At 43.9% G+C, this 19,725-nt stretch overlaps 1 protein-coding gene across 5 annotated transcripts in view; it reads left to right on the top strand.

Moving 5' to 3' along the window:
• Positions 1–19,725, top strand: part of LOC104302998 (calcium-activated potassium channel subunit beta-2) — a 167,777-nt gene that overhangs the window by 46,109 nt on the left and 101,943 nt on the right. For 4 of the 5 annotated variants that reach the window (XM_009903572.2, XM_054166661.1, XM_054166660.1 and 1 more), the window contains exon 1: positions 6,963–7,518. The exons of the other annotated variant lie outside the window; for it this stretch is intronic. The gene's annotated coding sequence lies outside the window, so the exon portion shown is untranslated. Of the gene's footprint in view, positions 1–6,962; positions 7,519–19,725 lie in introns of those variants that run through there. 5 annotated transcript variants of the gene reach the window in all.

The following is a 19,725-nucleotide window of genomic DNA, read 5'->3' as shown; positions in this document are numbered from 1 at the left end:
CTTGCCCTTAATTTAAGAAAACTGAGACAGGCCTATGGAGTCAGTGAAGTTCACAGAATCATAGATTATAGAATCAATCAGGTTGGGAAAGACCTCAGAGCCCAGCCTATCACCTAATACCTAACACCTCGTGACAACTAAACCATGGCTTCAGGTGCCACATCCAATCCTCTTTTGAACACCTCCAGGGATGGTGACTCCACCACCTCCCTAGGCAGCACATTCCAATGGCCAATTACTCTTTCTATGAAGAACTTTCTCCTCACCTCCAGCCTAAATTGTTGTGGCAACTCTGCTGAGACCTTGATGGCTCTGACACCCTGGAGACATTCAAAAATCAGCCTTTGCTTCTGGATACTCTTTAGTCCAAAGATGAAAGGTGAAATGGCTGTGAGATGGTTGTGAGGACACAACCTTGAAGGTTGTGCCTTCAAGAGCAGACATATTTGATCAGCAACATGCAGCATAACACTTGTTATACTTATATACTTTTATAACATAAGTATATGTTATACTTAAGCAGCTTCAGGCTCTTGCCAGTCTAAGTGTAAAGTTTATCAGCAAGATAGCACCAATGTAGGCTTAACAAGACTGAATTTCAGTTGTCTTGTTTTGGTCTGCAGGCAAAGCTCACGCACTATTTTATAAGGACAGAGAATTATTCATAGTTTATAAATGGGGAAACTGAGGCACAGGGCTACAAAAATGGCCTCCCCACAGTACAGATCCTGATTCCCAGGCTATTTACCTGTCTGCTTCTTTTATTGCTCAACTGAAAATTCTCTTTACTAGTGAGCAGCAAAGTCCTCTTCTCTCCTCCCTTGTGTGCTCTCTCCACAACCTGATCTTTCACATCCAAGTGCAGAGCTTAACGTACAGCACCACATCATCAAAGAAACCCAAACAGGCATTTCACTGATGCAAAAGACTCTTCAAAAAGAGAGAGAACAGAAATAGAAGCATGAGTTTCATCAGAGGAGTGACTATTCCACCAAAGCAAAGCAGCAGCTGAGTAAAGAATGAAAGGCAGAACAGATTAAAGCAGACACTTGAATCCTGAAGAGAGAAGAGCTCTGCATAGAAAATCATTGGGGTGGGGGAGTGGGGGTGGGGGTGTGGAAAAAAGACACAGAATTATCTAGCAGTATCTTGCTAAAGTTGCTGGAGAAGTAATATTAACATAGGAACAGAAAAGTGGAGATAGAAAAAGCCTTTGAGAGTTGGTGGAGAAACAGCTAGGCACTGTATGTAAAATCAGAAAGCATCTAAGTGGCCAATTTGGGTTTTTTTCTGTGAAAAAAATGAATAGCACAAAGCATGGAAATCACAGCAGCGCTGATTGGAGCAGTGCTTCAGGAAATTATTGAACAAGCAAGAAACAACCTCTGATCACAGCATTCCAGGAGAGGAGTAAATTTGGAGAATTGCACACAGAGCTTAGACCAACATGGGCTGCAAATGTTTGAACAGTAATCCATTGCTTAACAAATGGGAAAGCAGCAGGCAGCAATTGCTGCTCAGCAGAACTGTTCGGAGCAGGAAACCATCTCTGCCCAATAGTTGCACACAAAATCAGGCTTTGAAAGCACTGGGGCTGAGACCCAAACTGAGGAGAGTAAAACCACTGAAGCGTAAAATCCTATTGGAATTACTCAACACTCATGCTGGAGACCAGCCCCAGCAACTGAGTGTGCATCCTCAGATACATGTTTTACTAGCCTTAAAGCAGTAAACATTTGCTGGGCCTAGAAAGCAGCATTGTGTAAGCAGCTGGGTTTGTTGGATTCTGTTTTGTTGCCGGCCAAACTCACAGTCAATCTTCAATGATTTACTGAGGAGGATAGGGCACACTAGAAATCATTTAATTTCATCATCTCTGCCAAAAGAATTCGATAGATTACACTACCCATCATCGTGAAAGATGCTCTTTGAGTCTGGATTTCCCCTTCAGGTAATCATAAAAGAGTGCCTGACCTGTATTTGAGCAGAAAACATACTAAAATCAGTGGAGTGGGACTCGGTTGCACCAGCAGAAGCAGTCTGAAAAGGAAACAAGGTTTTTCCAATGTCTTTGTTGATAACTGTGTTCCATCTCTGCTGCTCCTCAATACCACTGAGGACTAGACACTGGTGCAGTGTGTGGAAGCTGCGATGTTTCTGAACATTTTTTGTGCTTTGTGATATATTTGCTCTAGGTAACATCCCAGCTGGCAAGTATTAATTAAGTGGCACATCTAGAAATGCACAAAATCAGTAACTCTTGGAGATGGAGAGGAAAGTGAAAGAAGAGTTAACCAGCCTTTACTTTTGTCAGCAAATATATGTACTCTCTTCCCCATCCACCCCCACAAAGTATGAAATGTAGCAGATGTTTTGAAGAACAGCTAGCCTGATCTATCAGCCTCTATATAAATGAAGGTTAGTGAAGAAGGCAGAATAATGTTTACAAGAGAAGAGGAAGAAGATTTCCGACACCTGGGCAACTTAATGGTAGCAGATGGCAAAAGCTGAAGGCAGAGAGAAGAAGCAACGCTCGCCAGCAGCTGCTGAACAAATGGGGAGTAGAAAGGCCTCTGCTGAAACTGTGCTGGAAGAATTTAATCCCAGCAGTTCTGTGAGAATGCGAGCGTGAATATGCAAAGAGGAGCCCGTATTTTAACTCCTCAGACAACTATGGTCAAAAGTACCCAATGGAGTGTCAACCAAGGAGGTTTTTCACAGCAAGAAGCCATCTATTTGCATCAAATGCTGTCAGCCTGCAAAGCAGCAACTTCTGGGTCATTTAACAGCGCTCCAGATGTAGTTATTTTCTCCTAGGCAAGAGGCTCAGAAGGAGCTACGCAAGAAAAAGACAGCGTTGGTGTGTACAGGGGACGATCAAGCAGCATGTGGAAGTGATTATCTAGTCAGTGTAATATAACTCAGTTAAATGAACAGATTTCCAGGACACTTGGGTGCCTTACGGTTCTCAGCATGAGAGAGAGCGCAGGGTTGCATTTCACCATCAGCAAACAAGTGATTTCTGACTTGATGCTAAAGATAATAGTTCATGACTAGTCACATAGGACAGCCTGCTAGAGTGTTTTCCTGTGGTGGCGTGTCATATATTGCACCCCAAAGCTGTAGAAGACGCATGTGTTGCCTGTTTTACCACAGTGGAATGAAGGGAAACCAGCCAGAGTTGTAAAGGCATGGAGTGACCTCAACTAGCTTTCTTGGTAATTCTTGCATTTGAAAAAGAGAGTTGGAGTTAATGCATGTAGCTAAGATCACCGTTAGGAATTTATCTACCTCCACGTTGGATTCAACCTTTCTAGAGAGCAGATGCCATCTGCAAAACTCAGTTGTGAGTTCAGGCTCTGCAGAGCCCAAGAGCATCTAGATGTGTATGACATTTGGCCTCTTTTTGAAGGATCTTTCTCCTTATTAAAACTGGTTTTCATTTACACTTCAATTATGCATACTTAATACAACCTGTTACCTGCTGCAAACACCACATCTGCAGCTCTGCCAGGCTAAGACTGCATTGATCACTGACAGTGTGCCGAGGGACTGAACACAAAGAACCATCAATGGAGCATTCCTGCAATTCCTTTAATACATGATTCACACCAAGTATCTATGGATTAGTGAGACTCCCTGCTGCTGTTTGGAAAAGACTCAGCAAGCGGGCAGAAACAATAATGTTTGATAGGTATGCAACCTCAAAACAAATTCATGCTGTTCCTAGAGAATTTGTCACTACAGGGGAAGAAAAAGTTATTGAATATGTAACCTGCAGCTTTAATTATACTGTCTATTTGCCTGTGCAATTAGAAATGTGGATTTGTAACAGATAGTTACACTTTCCAGTTATGTATCTATTCAGGTCTCATTATAATTAGGATGACTCAAAGTAAAATTAGACATTAGCTGCTCCATTTATTATATTGTTTGACTTAAAGACAGCATGCACACTACAAATCTTCTCAATTCTTCCTCTCCTTCACCCTCCTTGGACACTTCCTAAACAAGCACTGGTCAGAAACAGAGACATTTTAAATTGCTGCAACTCCTTTGCAAGCAATGGGTTCTCTCAAAGAGGATCTACTGCTGCAGAGATGAGCAGCAGGCTCTGCTTCTGCAGAATTCAATAAGATTGTGCTGATAGAGGGCAAAGTGAAAGCACATGTGAGCCCTGTGTTTCCCAGGGCAATCCTACTTTGCAATATTCATAGAGTCCAGGAAGACACAGAATTGCCATACCTGATCAGATCAGTGCTCCATCACTCACTCTGTTTTGTTCCCAGCAAGGAACAGATTGGAGCATCAGGAAAATGCAACAGTAGTAGAGCCATGACAAGGGCAGAGTATGCATGAGTCCCATCACTGATAGCAGCTGCTGTTGCTGCTCACTGATCAGAAAAAGCCGTAGGAATAGAGCAGTATTTCATATCTCTCTAAAACTGAACCATTTTGGGCTATCATCCCCTAGACCTTTCTGATCACCCTCCATTGACTTGCTTCTGAACAGTTTACATCCCTTTCAATTACCACCCAATGTAAATACCTCTCCTTGTCAGTTCAGATAGGCAGCTCACAGAGATAGTTATCATCTGTTGACCATCATGTCCCAGTGACTTGAACCTGCTGCAAAGGACTGAAGCATTTGGGATCTCTGTAGCAGGGAGGTCCATTGGTAGTTTATTCACTGCATAAGGGAGGGAGAGCTGTGACACTGATCCATTTTTTTTCTGAACCACCTTGTATTCATCATACATAACTGGTGACCTGTGGAATGGGTAGCAATGATCACCTGCTTCAACCTGTCATTGTTGTGTCCAATTCAGGACTGAAATCTCTCAACAGATCAGCAACAAAGTCAGGACCCCTAGACCTGTGTATCTCCAACAGAACTCTCTCTCAAGTCTCTTGAACTGCTGTGTCATCCCACTTACCAGACAATTGCAGTGAACCCCTTAGAAGGAGAGAAGTATACTGCTCAGGACAAGGAGAACTTTTCTTTTTTCCCTTTTTAAAAAATCCTTAAAGCAGCAAATGTAGTGCTTGTGCAAAATGCTAGCTAAGTGACAGCACAAAGCAGGTATTCTTCTGGCAGTATGCATGAAATGGTCCACTCTGAGATTCATGACTACAAAATTCAAAGTCCCCTTTGCTCCCATCAATTTTGAGAGAAGCTTAAGGTGCTAATAATCCACCACTGCAAACAGAAACAAAGCTGGAGCTCTGGCACATCCCCTCCAACACACGGTGTGTGTAGGTGCATGGGGTAGGAAGGTAAAGGAAAGATGTCCAAGACTGAGAGCAAGTACAGGAATGGGGCAGCAGGTGCAAAGACAGCCCTGTTAGGTGCAATGTTAATTTATCATAGAACTGTAGAATCATTCTGGTTGGATAAGATCTTTAAGGTCATCAAGTTCAAGCATTATGTGACTGCTCAGTGGTTCTGAACCATGTTCCTTGATACCACATCTGTATGTCTTTAAACATCTTCACACATTTGAGGGCAAATGGGATGCTGTAGCTCCAGATGTCTCCATCACCATCTATCTCTTGCTTGCAATAGCAACAAGCTTGCTTTCACTCAATAATTTCCACAAAGCCTGATTCAAAAAGAGACCAGTAGCCCATGATGAGCACACACTCCGAGATGCTGTTTGATGAAGCTCTTGGCAGTGTAGATACCAGGTGTTTTTGTAGCAGAAAGCAATGTGGGGAAAAAAGGAGGAGTTTATGTTGGCCACTTTCCATAAGGAAGAAAGCAGAATTTACCAGCTGGCTCAGCACAGACCAGCAGCCTCCTCTCCAGCAAGGGCAGCTTGCAAAGAACCTCCAACACTCACCAGTGCAAAGGACCATCACAAATCCAAACCAAAGCTTCTCAAAGGAGAAGGCTCACACCTTAACCAGCCCTCAGGTCCCAGTTATTTAAAAATATATATTTGCCATTAGTGCCCTCTTAACCCCTACATTCCCATGGTGTGAGACAGCCACAGCTGGGTTTTCACTGTGATGTGTTTTCCTGCTTAACCTCTCTAAATGCCATTCATTTCTGAGATGTCTCCATGCATGGTATTTTCTCTTTAAGCCAAGGGCTGTCAACTGGGTGGTACCAAGAAGTCAGGCAGGTGCTGAATAAGCAGCAAAAGTGCTAGTTCCCCACTTGCTGTCTCCCAGCCTGCCTTGGCACCGCATTGCCTCTCTGGTCCTTCAGCCCAAGTGCCATTGCTGCTGGCAGAGACACATCTGTGCTGGTGGCTTTTACTTTGTCCACTAGGGACCACACTGAGATCAGCAACATTCAACTGACAGCAGATGTTAACAAGCTTTGATCAGTTTTGACCTGAGCTGGGTAACTGACAACCAAGAAGGAATAGGCTCCAAGATCTCAACAGAGCACTAATATTTCTGATCCGAGATCTGGAGATGTGCACAGTTCTACTGAGAACAGCAGTCCTCACCAGCACACTCCCACTGCTCCTGTTCCCCACACCAGAGGCACTGTGAATGCTGCACACAGCTCACGTTGCTTCTGCTCGTCATTACCCCAGGTGCTGTCCACATGCAAATTTAAACTGCGAGACTCTGCTATTTGCAAAGTGTATTCCGCCTTTTGGGAGGCACAGCGTACTTCTGTGTCTCCGTACACACAGACCACAGTACAGTCCCCGCATCCCTCTCTTTTGCCCTGTGCCACATCTGCCTTAGAGAGTTAGACTCTGTTATTTGCATACCGTGTTTTGCTTTTTGGGAGGCAAGGCGTGCTTTCTGTGACTCCGTACGTACAAACCACAGTACAGTCCCCGCATCCCCCTCTTTTGCCCTGTGCCACATCTGCCTTAGAGAGTTTTACGAACTTTCAGCTTCCAATCACTACTTCCACTAACTCCTGCGACAGCCTCAGCTGGCGGTGGGGGCGGATGCTGCCGCCTTCATCTTGCCATTCACATCAGTCCCGAGAGCTACGGCACCTTCCATCCCCGGGAGTGATTTTCCCCTTAGTTTCGAAACTATGTGTGAAACCCTGCTCTGCAGAAGCAGTAGCCTCAGTGAGTTTAAGGATGACTGAAGCTATTTCCTCTCCCGAGGAGGTTTAACAGCTACGGAGGGATGAATGGGGTTAGACCTATCGCTGCATTTCTAGCAGCCATCCTATTACAGCACTGAATAAAAGCAGGAATGGCATGTCTAGCCTAGGTTAATAGACCCTACTGAGTGCATGGCTTAAAAGCACTACGAGACAGCCTTAAGTCGGCTTGAGATAACTAATTTCAAGCATGGCTGTCTAGTGTGTCTGTCATTCTTATTGTCCTTCCAAACTATTTCAGACATTTTGAGCGGGGAGTACTAAGCTATGAGTTAGCAGGGGTTGTGACATTAATGGTCCAAAAAGGTTTAAGCACCAGGAGGGAACGATGACAGCCCTTAACAACTGGTGGCAGTTTGGAGGATTCCGCTGGATCTCTGTTTATTAATAATTAGGCTTCGCCTCGGAGGAAGATGTGACAACTACCGGAGGTAGGATTTGCATGGGAAACAAAGGGAGCTGTTGCTGTGCGGTGCCCATTGTTTGTGCTTTGCTGCCTGGCTTTCCGAGCGCAGCCAGGTGCAGTCGGCAGCAGCAGTGGGGAGGGGGTGATGGGACGGAGGGACAGACAGGGGTGGAAATACTGTTGATGGTCCTGTGTTTTATGGCAGAAATGCCTCGAGGACAAACTGGCTCGAATCTCACTGCCTGCTGAGTGTGCATTCCACATTGTTCTTCCCGCGGAGTAAAATACATAGAGGACATGCAGAAAACACTTCACTCCTTTTCTACTGAGCAAGCCGGGCTGTTTCCGAGATGGGAAAGGGGAAGCTCCCTAAAATAAAAGGGGAAGAGAAGAGGCTATGGAGCCTGTAAGATGAGAGAGAAGTGCTATTAATGTGCAAAATGTGTCTGAGGTGCCACCAATCTCCTTTGATAAGGGGAAAACAGAGCCAGGGTGGGGGGGGCGGGAGGGATTTTCCGGGTGAGGAACTCCTTAGGTTATAACCTAGTGCAGGCGTGAGGTGTCCATCCATTTTGCATAATCAAAGCTTCCTCTGCACTGTTGGCATTGTTTTGCTGGACAAGAATTGCAGTTTCAGACGGAGAAAGGTGGTTTTCTCCCGTGTCATCACCAGTCCCCTGTCACCCTGCTTCCCTCTGATAAACAGCATTGGGGGGAAAGGATGTAAATGACATTTAGTTGGATGGTGGAAGGGCTGGGGTGAGTGTTGAGGGAGGAATGAACACTCAGTAGAGTAACAGGAAAGCTTCCCTTGCAAAAGCTTGTTTCTTCCTATCCAGAAGTCCAAGAGGTGATGCACAAAGTTAGAAGCCTCATGTACTTTTTTATGTTGTGCCTGTGTAATGTTACTAGGCAAGAAAATGTCTGAACATCAGAGTCGAGTCTGCATGGCTGAACAGGGCAGGGGGCTTTGTGTGGGGTGCTGGTCAGTACTGGGCTGCAAGTCTGCATTTTTACCATTGCATATGACCCTCAGCAAGAGGGGTAGTGGGTACTAAATGAATGAAATTCTTATGTCCATGCATATGCAGAACCCTTATCATTTACTATGAGTGTGATGCTCCCTGTGTTGATAAATTGCTTGGACTTGTGCATTAAAGTTTCATTTCCAAACAACAGAGAGGCTTCAAAGTGAGTGGTATTTAGCAACAATAAAAATGTGCTGCTTGTGGAAGTGATTCTCACAGGAGCAATTAAAAATGCACTTAAAGAAGCTGAGAGTCATATCTTGCAGTTAGACTATGGTGTCTCTTGCTGTGCTAAATTTTAACATTAAGGTTATAATGCAATTTTAAATCTACTTGGTGTCATTAAGCATAATTTACTGTTGTCAAAAGCTCACTACTCAGAGAATTCTGTTAGACTGATTGTTTTCATTAAATCTTCATTAGAAAGAGAATTCCTATGTAGCAGGGGTTTACCAAGTAATTGGAATTTACTCACCCTAACTAATGTTCCCTTTAAGGAGACTTTCAGTGGGTTATACTACGCGGTAAATAGGTCATGATGTGATTCATTTAATAACAAAACACTGATGACAATTTAACAACAAAAGTGATACAGTCAGCCAGAGTAAACACAGATTGTGCTGAAGAGAAGTGATATTGGATCAGAATTCACAGGACCACAGGATGTTAGGGGTTGGAAGGGACTTCTGGAGATCTTCTAGTCCAAACCCCCTGCCAGAGCAGGACCATATAACCTAGTGCAGGTGATTCCTTTTAAGAAACACGACAAAAATATTCTCCCTTTGATCCAAGCAACAACTTTTCAGTCAAGAGCATTATTATGCATTGCCAATTGAGGGGGAAAAATCATTTTGACCTGTGTGATGCACACCCCTCAGTTCATACAGATAAGAGTGAAAACTTTCTCCAAAGAAATGGTTCCTAGTGCTTTGCAGTGTGGATCAAAGAGATATTATGCAGAGACATTAAATCTGTGTCAGAAATGAGCGATGCATGAGGAAATCAAATACCTATTTTCTCATCACCATCTCAGTCTTGTCCAGGGGCTTAGGCCATTGTATTTTTACTTCAGTGCCTTTCTGAGGGAAAGGGCTGAAAAGGTAAAACCACAAGGAGGTGAGAGACTATGTTCAGCCTGCACCCAGCCACAGACTTCTTCTTGGGGAGACGTGGGCAGGTGCCACAGCACCATCACAAAATGGGCAGGATAATAGCCCTGTCTTGCAAGTAAAGGTGAGGACAGTGTACTAATGATGCAATGGAAACACAGGCCATAGTGCTCAGGCAATGAGACTGAGCATCGAGCCTCAGATAAGACAAAATGCAAACCAAAATTTTGTGGCAGAAGCAGGTTAATATTTCAGGCATTTTCAACTCTGAAAGAAAATGTATTGGGAAATCACATAATCCAAAACTAAATCTGCTTTCAAAACTGTTCCAGACAAATTTGCCACTTACAAAAACTTCTGCCAGCAGCAAATATCCATTCATCTGAAAGCCTGTCAGAAGTGACTCCAAATCTCTCAGCACTCCCTTTGCTCTATCACAGTACAGCAGATAATGAAGCAAACTGCATCAGATTGATTCACTGTGCTGAGAAACAAATTCCCTGTTTCTTTCAGAAGCTCAGTGAGTACTTTTTTTTTTTGTCATGAATCTCACTTGCCCTTTTGCTTATGAGTTGCCTCTGGAGTTCATGCAATTTTCTAATTTATTTACTTGATATTGTTGGGGAATTTTTTCAGTGAATACCTCTTGAGTTACAGATCTTCTGGGAATGACAAATGTCACTGTGTAGCTTAGTTCAGTCGTGTGGTGTTCCTCAGTTAGATGGCTTGTGTAGCTAACTTGCAGAAAGTGAATTGCAAATTTCACAGCCAGGTATAGACTGTTTCACGTTGGATTTCCATCACTATCTGAGCAGTCAAGTTTAAAATTCAGCTCTTGCAAGTAGTCATAGGAGCAACACATAAGCACCGAAGTGCTCCCACCAGACAGATGTGAGAGCTGGGTTAAACAGCTTTCAGTTTCATATGAATATTCATGAAAAGTGTTTAAATTCTTGCAGCTCTGTTAAAACGATTAGTCAGGATCATCCATCACATACTGCATGGGCCATTCTTTCACAGTGTTTGCCATGTCCCCACGTTCTCCCTCACTCTCCCCTATGAGTCTGTGATGCCTTTGGAAACTGCTGGTGCAGCCAAAATAGAAACAAAATACACCAGCGTGGAAATGCTCAGCTTGTCCACATTGCAGCCTCTGCTGCTGTGCCTGTCTTGCACGTTGTGTGATGTGAGGAGAGCCAACAGAGAGGACAGGAGGAGAGCAGCAGTGGAGACATAGTGAGTGCAGGAGAGAAAACACTGAAGAAGCAGAAAAGCAAATGTGATCACCAGCAAAGTGGGGGATCAGCCATGCACCAGCCTGTACAGAGGAGGTTGTGGCTGACACATGAGCATGTCACCACACCACTACAACTTTTAACAATGAATCTAGTGAATCTGGGTCATTAACTTCAATGTTTATGGCCTCACCAGACCTAGTCCACAGCAAGCCCTGGAGTCATCACTCCCAATCCTTCCCTGTGCATGTGCTACATAGGTTCTTGCCCCAGGTAAAGCAACAGGGTGCTGTGGTTTAGCTTTTGTCATTCAGGGGTCTGGTGACAAGCCACAAAGGCACAGAAGAGTTGTGAAAAGAACAGAGAAGAAGAAAACTATCTAAAATGCGGTGGATGGTTTGAAAACGGTGAAAATCAGTTGGGCAAAGAATTTGTCAAATGTTTTTCTCAGAGACAGAGGAAAAATAATCAGCTGTCAAAACACCAAGTTCTTTGATGTTTTGTTTTCTCAGAACAGATGAGGAAGGGGTTATAAAGCAAAAATACTGAATCATAGAATTGTTTTGGCTGGGGAAAAACCTCATCGAGTCCAACCATTGACCTAACACCACCATGGCCATTAAACCATGTCCTGAAGTGCCATGTCTGCACAGTTTTTGAACACCTCCAGGGATGGTGATTGCATCCCTTCCCTGGGCTGCCTGTTCCAAGTCCTGACCACTCTTTCTATAAAGAAATTTTCTCTAGTATCCAATCTAAATCTTCCCTGGCAAAATTTCAGGCCATTTCCTCTTGTCCTATCACTTGCTATTTATGGAGAAGAGAACAACCCCCACCTACCAAGCAATGAGGTCTCACCTGAGCCAGACTAAACAATCCCAGTTCTCCAAGCTGATCTTCCTAAGATTTTTCTTCTTCTAAGACTTGCCTTTTGAGTTGTTTTTGCACTGTAATTACAATCTATAGAAGGAAACCCCATACCAAGTGAGCCGTATTGTCCAACTGCTTCTGACTTCATGTAGCATAAGTCAGGTGTGTGCTGAATCAACTGTGTGGCTGTGACTGCACAGAAGCAACCAGTACTCTTACACCATTTTATGGCCTTTATCTTTTCAATTATTTCCAAGTCCAATGATTCTAGATATCCTTATTTATTCTAAAACCCAGAAATGTGCCTAAATTGCACAAAGGGCTTTGTGTGAGCTACACAGGGAAAGTCACCATGGGCAATACAGATGCATTCGTATTCTGTCAGGGCACGTGTAACACCAGATTAATACTGCTTGGGGAGAGTAAGAGAACAAGAAGATTAGAGGAACTCAAATCAAAGCAAACACAGAGAATCTTTGCTAGGACAAAAATTGACTCAGTGTAGTCTGGAATGAAATCCCAACTTGAAACTCCCCCTGGATAGTACTAAAACTCTTATTAAGACTTCAGATAGTTCTTTCTTTCTTAAAATAAAGCTGTTCTATTACTCATAATTAACCCCCATCTCTGCTTGTGCCAAGTAGGATGATTTTATATGGATTGCTTCTAAAGAAGTAGTTACTTTTTAAAGGGAAAATGTAGCTCACCCTGCTCATGTTGCTGGTTGCCCCTTTGGTCTGTGCTTTAATACCTCTGACATATCATAGAATCAACAAGGTTGGAAAAGACCTCAAAGATCATCAAGTCCGACCTGTCACCCAAGTCCTCATGAGTAACTATACCATAGCACCAAGTGCCACGTCCAATCCCTTCTTGAACATCTCCAGGGATGGTGACTCCACCACCTCCCTGGGCAGCCCATTCCAATGGCCAACAACTCTTTCTGGGAAGTTCTCCTCACCTCAAGCCTAAACTTCCCCTGGAGCAGCTTGAGACTGTGTCCTCTTTTTCTGGGGTGCTGGTTGCCTGGGAGAAGAGACCAACCCCCTCCTGGCTACAACCACCCTTCAGATATGGTTGAGAGCAGAGAGTTTCTGCTGATAAATTCTGCAGGGACAAGCAGCACCATCTGGGAGCTGCACCATCTTCTAAGATCCTTCAGAGGTTGGAGGCATCAACACAATCAAGTGCACCTGGGTGTCCCCACAGTTTGTTTATCATCTACTCCAACTCTGAGGTCCTGAGTCTTTCAAAACTACTCTGGTAAACGCACAAGCTTTTTAGATAACCTTTTACATCTCATAACTGGACAAATCCTCATCAAAACCTGCATCTGCCTATTTTGCCTACTGATCTGCACCACAACTACTTATCCCAGGGAACTGGTAGATCCCAAAGCAATAAGGATGGCGTGTTTCTGAGGAAAGAAGAAAAAAAGTCAAACTAGCTGTAGATATTAAGTGTCTTTGAAACACTGAAAGGGGGTTATAGCTAGATCCCCAGCCCATGGACATGACAGGCATAAGGAGCCAGGACCTGTACCCTACTCCTCCCCAGGTACCCAGCAACTTTGAATTCAGTGCTCCTCCTGCTCTGCATGCAACTGCATTGTCCTAAATGAACCACCATCAGAAAGGGTTTGAAGACTAGGGGAGACAAAAGAGCACTTGTCCCATTTCCCCACTGCCATCTCAGTGGATCCAAGTGGGACTGGTTTCTACTTAAGCCCAAATTGGCTCATCTGTCCAAGGCTGCCCTCCTGGCAGGAGCCCTCTGAATGGCACTGACCTTGTGTGCCTGCTGAGGCATGGGACCAAAGAAGGGACAAGAAAACATTGCCTGGCTTAAGGTATTGTTGCAGAAAATATTCAGTATAGTTGGCTGTATTTTACATACAGGCAAGCTATTTTCCACCTCAGCAGAATGGTGCTCCTTACTGACAACCATTAGCTATTTGCAAATTTACATAGGCCTTATAAATGTCAGGCTCCTGAGTGAATAAATAGTATTTCAGAGCAATAACCCGAAATAAGTCAAACTAGGAATGGTGAGAGACCAGAAGTATGGTCCCTTTGGGACATACTCCCTACCACTTTTAATTAATACCTGGTACTTAAAGCATCACAGCCCATGGTTAAGTCAAAGTCAGAGGAAACAAAGGAATATAGACTCCTTGTGGAGGGTTGTGTTCCTCTCCATCCACAGCAGCAGGTATGCTCTTCAGTGTTACTGTCAACCAGACTGACTCTGACCTCAGTTAGAAGAGCATAGCCCAAGAGACCCAGCAGCCAGGGGTCTGGTAGCTGGCAGCCAGCCTACAGCTGACATTGACCCATCTTACTGTCTCTGACTTCCCATTCAGCCACTCAACCCCTGTACCTTGCCCCTGGAGAGCCAGTGCAGCTCACAAAACCATGCCTTGGTTTTGGCTGAGGAATCCCATTTGGGAACCAACAAGCACCAGAGCTGGCACAAGAAAAGCAGAAGAGCACAGCCAAATGTGAGGTATAGGGGGCAAGGAGTGGTCATAGTCCTGGCACAGCACATTTCTTAGCTAGGTACCACTGAATCCCTCTGCCCAAATGACCCAGGGAGACTGCTGCAGAAACTGACTTCAGATAACCTCATCCTGTCTGCAGCAATGTGTTGCATAGTTCAAGAATTATAAGAGCACTAAAGGGCAAGAAAGGACAATATCTTGTCTGCCCTCACTGGTCTTCAGTTGCTGGGGCCCATCTAGCTATTGATGAGCAGATTTAAAAGCTGCTATTGTGGTGATAGGGAAAGAATTGATTGGGTGTGAAAAAGATAGTCCTTTCAGAGCAGGTGTAAGGAGGACTGTTGTGATTTGGCAAAGTTTACTGATGCAGGAAATATGAGTTTCAAGGAAGGCCTGAATGGAAAGCATCAATGCAACTCGGATAACTTTCAATTCTTCCACAAAACATATATACTTCAAGGCAGAGGGAGCAACAATCCAAGCAGAGAACAAAGAAAGTTCACACTTGTAACCATGGCGTTTTATCAGCCAGATCTGCAGATGAAAACTCCTCTGACTTTTGAAAACCCATCATCAGGGTACAGCATAAACTTCTGACAAATCTCCCCTCTTTCCTTGCTTCCATATTACACCTTGATTTGCTGCCACTGTGCTCCCTGAAAGCTCTGCTGCTCTCCTAATTATTCATTGCACAAAATCAGTATTCCCCCTTCTTGCAAAAAGCATCACAGGACACACTGTCTGGTTGAGGAGTATCTCATGAAGTCCACAGCAAAATCTTTTTTGCTAGAGTTTAATTAAGATAATCCAGTAATTTGTGTGTGCCTGATTTGGATGGATTTTGTCACAGGTAAACAAGCTTTGAGGGGGCAAAAAAAAGGCTTTATCTCTCCTTGCTTTCTGTTTTAGTCATATTTCAAGTGGATTAGTATAATCTTTCCTTGGCCAAACTCCACAGCCAGACTCTTCCATCATTGTTCTAATTTTGCAAGAAAAGATAAAATGACTGAAAGCAATTAATTAAGAACCTCTCAGAGATGCATACGTGGATGCACTCATTCACTAAGAACTCACAAAATAACTCTGCATTTCAAAACAATTTGTCTGCTGCATTAAGCGTGAACAGGATGTCTTTGTTAGATGTGCCTGTCGAGATGGCTCCCTACAGGAACGTCCTTGTCATGTGGAGGTATCTAGAGTAGAATAGATTAGAACTAACCAGGTTGAAAAAGACCTTTGAGATAGTTCAGGCCAACCTATCACCCAACACCATCTTATCAGCTAAACCATGGCACCAAGTGCCTCATCTAGTCTCCTCTTAAACACCTCCAGTGATGGGGACTCCACCACCTCCCTGGGCAGCATGTTCCAATGGCCAATCTGTCTTTCTATGAAGAATTTCTTCCTAACATCCAGCCTGAACCTCCCCTGGTGCAGCTTGAGACTCTGTCCTCTTGTTCTGGTGCTGGTTGCCTGGGAGAAGAGACCAACCCCCTCCTGGCTACAACCTCCCTTCAGGTAGTTGTAGACAGCAATGAGGTCACCCCTGAGCTTCCTCCGGCTAAGCAACCCCAGCTCCCTCAGCCTCTCCTTACAAGGCTGTGCTCCAAATCCCTCACCAACTTTGTTGCCATTCTCTGGACATGTTCCAGTAAGTCAACATCTTTCCTAAACTGAGGGGTCCAGAACTGGACACAGGACTCAAGGTGTGGCCTAACCAGTACTGAGTACAGGGACAGAATGACCTCTCTGCTCCTGCTGGCCACACTATTCCTGATTCAGGCCAGGATGCCATTGGCTTTCTTGGCCACCTGAGCACACTGCTGGTTCATGTTCAGCCTACCATCAACCAGTGCCCCCAGGTCCCTTTCTGCCTTGCTGCTCTCCAGCCACTCTGACCCCAGCCTGTAGCACTGCATGGGGCTGTTATGGCCAATGTGTAGAACCTGGCACTTAGTATTAAATCTAATGCTATTGGTCTGCCCATCTGTCCAGCCTGGTAAGGTCCCTCTGCAGAGATCTCCTACCCTCTAACAGATCAACACCTGTAACTCAGCTTTGTCAGGGAGGATCACCTTTTAAACTGGGTTTGAGTTTCTAAGTGGGTTTCTGTTTTCTTTTTTATCGTGTGTGACAAAGAAGTTGATTGATTTCAAGTGAGGAGTATTTCTCTGCTGGGACCTGGGCTTGTCAAAAGCCATCACAGAACTCGCAAAATTGTGTCATAACACCAGAAGCCTTAACTCTAGCTCTAGAATCATCAGAGTTCAGGGAAAATTCCAAGTTATTTTCAATAGAATTTTTCTTAGCAATGATACTCTGCCAGCCTGAGACATTATTTTCTGCACTTGCACAGTGCTAACACAAACAGTAAACTGTATTGGCACAAGACAATTTTTCAGCAGTAAGAAGAAACAAGGCTATTCATAAACTCTTAAGGCTGATCAAAAAAGGCAAATTCCCATTTTGACAAGTTTCTTTAATTTCTTATGAGCCAAATAAAAGCTAAATCCCCTTGAATTAAGATGAGGGAGAAGGAAATCAAGACTCTTGAGCTCAAAGTTGTGCTGTTCCTTAGTAAAACTCTAGCACGTCTGTGCCACAAATGGAGCTAAGTGCTGGCACCCGGTGTAAGGTGCAGAGGTTCTCCTGGCAGAGCTGGAAGTTTCCTCTGCAGAAATGTTCCTGCTCTGTTGTTGGTGTCCATCTACAGAGTCAATGCAGCAACCCTGGTAGCCTGCAAGCACGTTTTCCAGGCAATTCAAATATAACTAGGGAGGTTCCTAGAAGATTTAATGTACTCCACCTCTTCCTTGAGCAGGAAGTGGACAAAGGAATTTCTCTGACCCATTTTGTGTCTAAGTTCTCTTGCACTCTCCTTAGCCTCCATTAAATCATGCTGTTTGTTTACTCTTTCCATTCTCTCTGTTCTATTCTCCATTTTCTCATCGCTATTCAAAAAGTCCCACGTATCACAGCCTGCTGGTCACTAGCCAGGTATCCAGATGGTACTTAAGTACCACATTGAGAGGTGCCTTAGAAATGGCAGAGAGAGTGGGGAGAAAATATCACTGGAAGACTTCAGATGGTCTGGTTGTCCATCCCTCTTCTTTGAAAGACATCAGGTTTTTGGATTCAAAGGTTTCTCTCAGCACTACAACACTGTGTCAACTATTTCTCCTCAGATAACTGGTTTGTAAAATAAAGAGCAAATATTGCTCACCTTAATTGTGTGAGTATCCCTCTGGCAATAATCAGGCTAATTGCCTCAGTAAGGCCAGCAGGACTTGGCTCTAAATCAACCACCAAAACTATGTAAACCTAAGTGCACGAGTTCCTTTACAACTCCAAGGCCCGGTTGTTAAACATTATTTACATCTCAGAAATCTGGTTTCTTGCCCCTCTTCCCTTTGCCAAGGGGAAAGGCAAAACGCATGAGGTGTCAGAAGCACCTGTGTGTGAGCAGGGGCTGAGCCCACCTCATACACAATGAGCAGGGAAGATGGCTCTCCTTCCCCTTTGCTGAAATGCTTCCAGAAGTCTGGCCGTGGGAACTCTCAAGTTGCCTTGTGTCTGGGAATCCCACCAGCCTGACTGTATCCTCCTGGGGACAGCGCAAAACCGCAGAGGAATCTGCCAAGGGAACCATTGCCTGAACCTGCTGTGGCTGCATGTTTGATTTATACCTTGGACCATATGATAATATATCCTTAAAAATCTTTAGCTTGCTCAGTAGAACTGATGCATGTTCTTGTTACCCACAGAAATTTCCAGGTTATTTGGTTTTAAATCCCAGTAAGAAATCGGTCTGTATCTTGTAGCAGATAATTTAGCATGATAAAGAAGTACCAGAGGCTTCATTTTAGCAAATGTCTCTGGAGGGGGCAGGGAGTTAAAATCCTCAGAGTCAAGCAGTGTGCTGCATCAGATTCTCCCCAAACCAGGGTACCTGGACAAGGCACTGAGAGTAAAGGCTTGCCATGCCTCCTCCACCAAGGGATGTGTGTCACAGAGCCAGACTGAGACCTTCAATTGATCTTCCAGACAACTGCATCCTTTTAAATAATGTTTTGGGACATTTCAGCTGACTCTATAACTGTAGGTCTCAGGAAGAGCCCCAGGCTGGGCTGCAGGTGGTCACGACTGCTTCAGGAGTAGGGGTGAGCTGTTCCTGCTTGCCACATACCTCACTGCTGCAGGGACATTCCGTAACTCAGAGCAGGAGCAACAGCTGCCATTCATATGCACAACTGTGAGCCTCTGGGGCATCAAATTAAACACCCAACATGCTGGTGGTGTTGAGGGACTCTGAGGGCTAGGGAAGAGCAAAGGTGGTCAAGGGTCCACATTTTGTACCTACAACCTGCCCTGGTCCTGCTGAGTTGTTTAAATCTCTTGCTGGTGCGCTAAAGCTTTTCAGTAAGCAGCCCCAGTTCATTGCCTCTCCTCTTACAATAATCTCTACACGTCTCTAATAATTTTCACTGTCAATCTCTGCACTTTTTTTATATCCATTAAAGACTTTATGAGATATGATGACCTGAAATGGAAAAAGATTCTGAGGATAGAGCACGCAATTGATTTATGTTAATGGCATTGTAATAATATTTTCAGTGTTTGATTTCTTTTTCATTCTGTACACAGCTAAAATCTTGATTACTTTTCTATTCTTCTCTCATTTATTGAACAGCAGCTTACGCTGGGCTCCACAAATCTGTTCTCAGGTCTGTCTCTAAAGCAGTTAAAAGATAATTAATTTAAAATCCACTGACATACAAGTTGAGGTGATTCTTTCCAATCCATCTTAGGAGAATTCATCAATGAGTTTCACCAGCTGTCATGCTGCTCATACATTTGTCTTTGTAAAGCTGCTCTGACTTCACTAGCTTTGACACATTTAACAACTGTTAATACTAAAAAAAACCCACCCAACCCTGTAATTTCTATTGAATGACACCATAAGCCTCAGAGGCCCCCCCAGATGTGCATGAATAAATATCATAGTCACCTGTGACAGCATCCTTAATGATTTTTGCATTGCTTTACACTGACAACTTCCATCTCTTATGCATATGTCAGAAGTCTGAAAGAGCTAAGTGTGCCAAGATGTGTTAGGAGTTTGCAGAGACAATCAGAGAATAAATGTTATTGCTTAATTTTAGCTTCGTAATATATTCTGCCTTGAAGACTGTAGTAGGTGTCAAATCACCTTACCCTAAAGGGATTTGAATATGAAAAGTATCTCTCAGTGGTAGAAGGTAAAAAAAAACAAACAACCCTGACTGTTTTTATGATGGAGTTTGATAACCCAGCAGAAGGCATTATACAGCACAGTGCCAGTGATAGTCTCAGACTGAGTATAAAGACTTTTTTTTTTTGTCCTGTTTGTCAACTAAAATAAACAAACTGGTCTGGACAAAACACACCACAGTACTTGTCTCAGAGCTGACAGAACATCAAATGCAAGTATTTCATCAGAGGTATAACAAA

Source organism: Dryobates pubescens, chromosome 13 (genome assembly GCF_014839835.1).
Source record: "Dryobates pubescens isolate bDryPub1 chromosome 13, bDryPub1.pri, whole genome shotgun sequence".
In the NCBI taxonomy this organism is placed as follows: domain Eukaryota; kingdom Metazoa; phylum Chordata; class Aves; order Piciformes; family Picidae; genus Dryobates; species Dryobates pubescens.
Note: the sequence above shows the minus strand (reverse complement) of the source record. Positions and strands in the feature narration are given on the sequence as shown.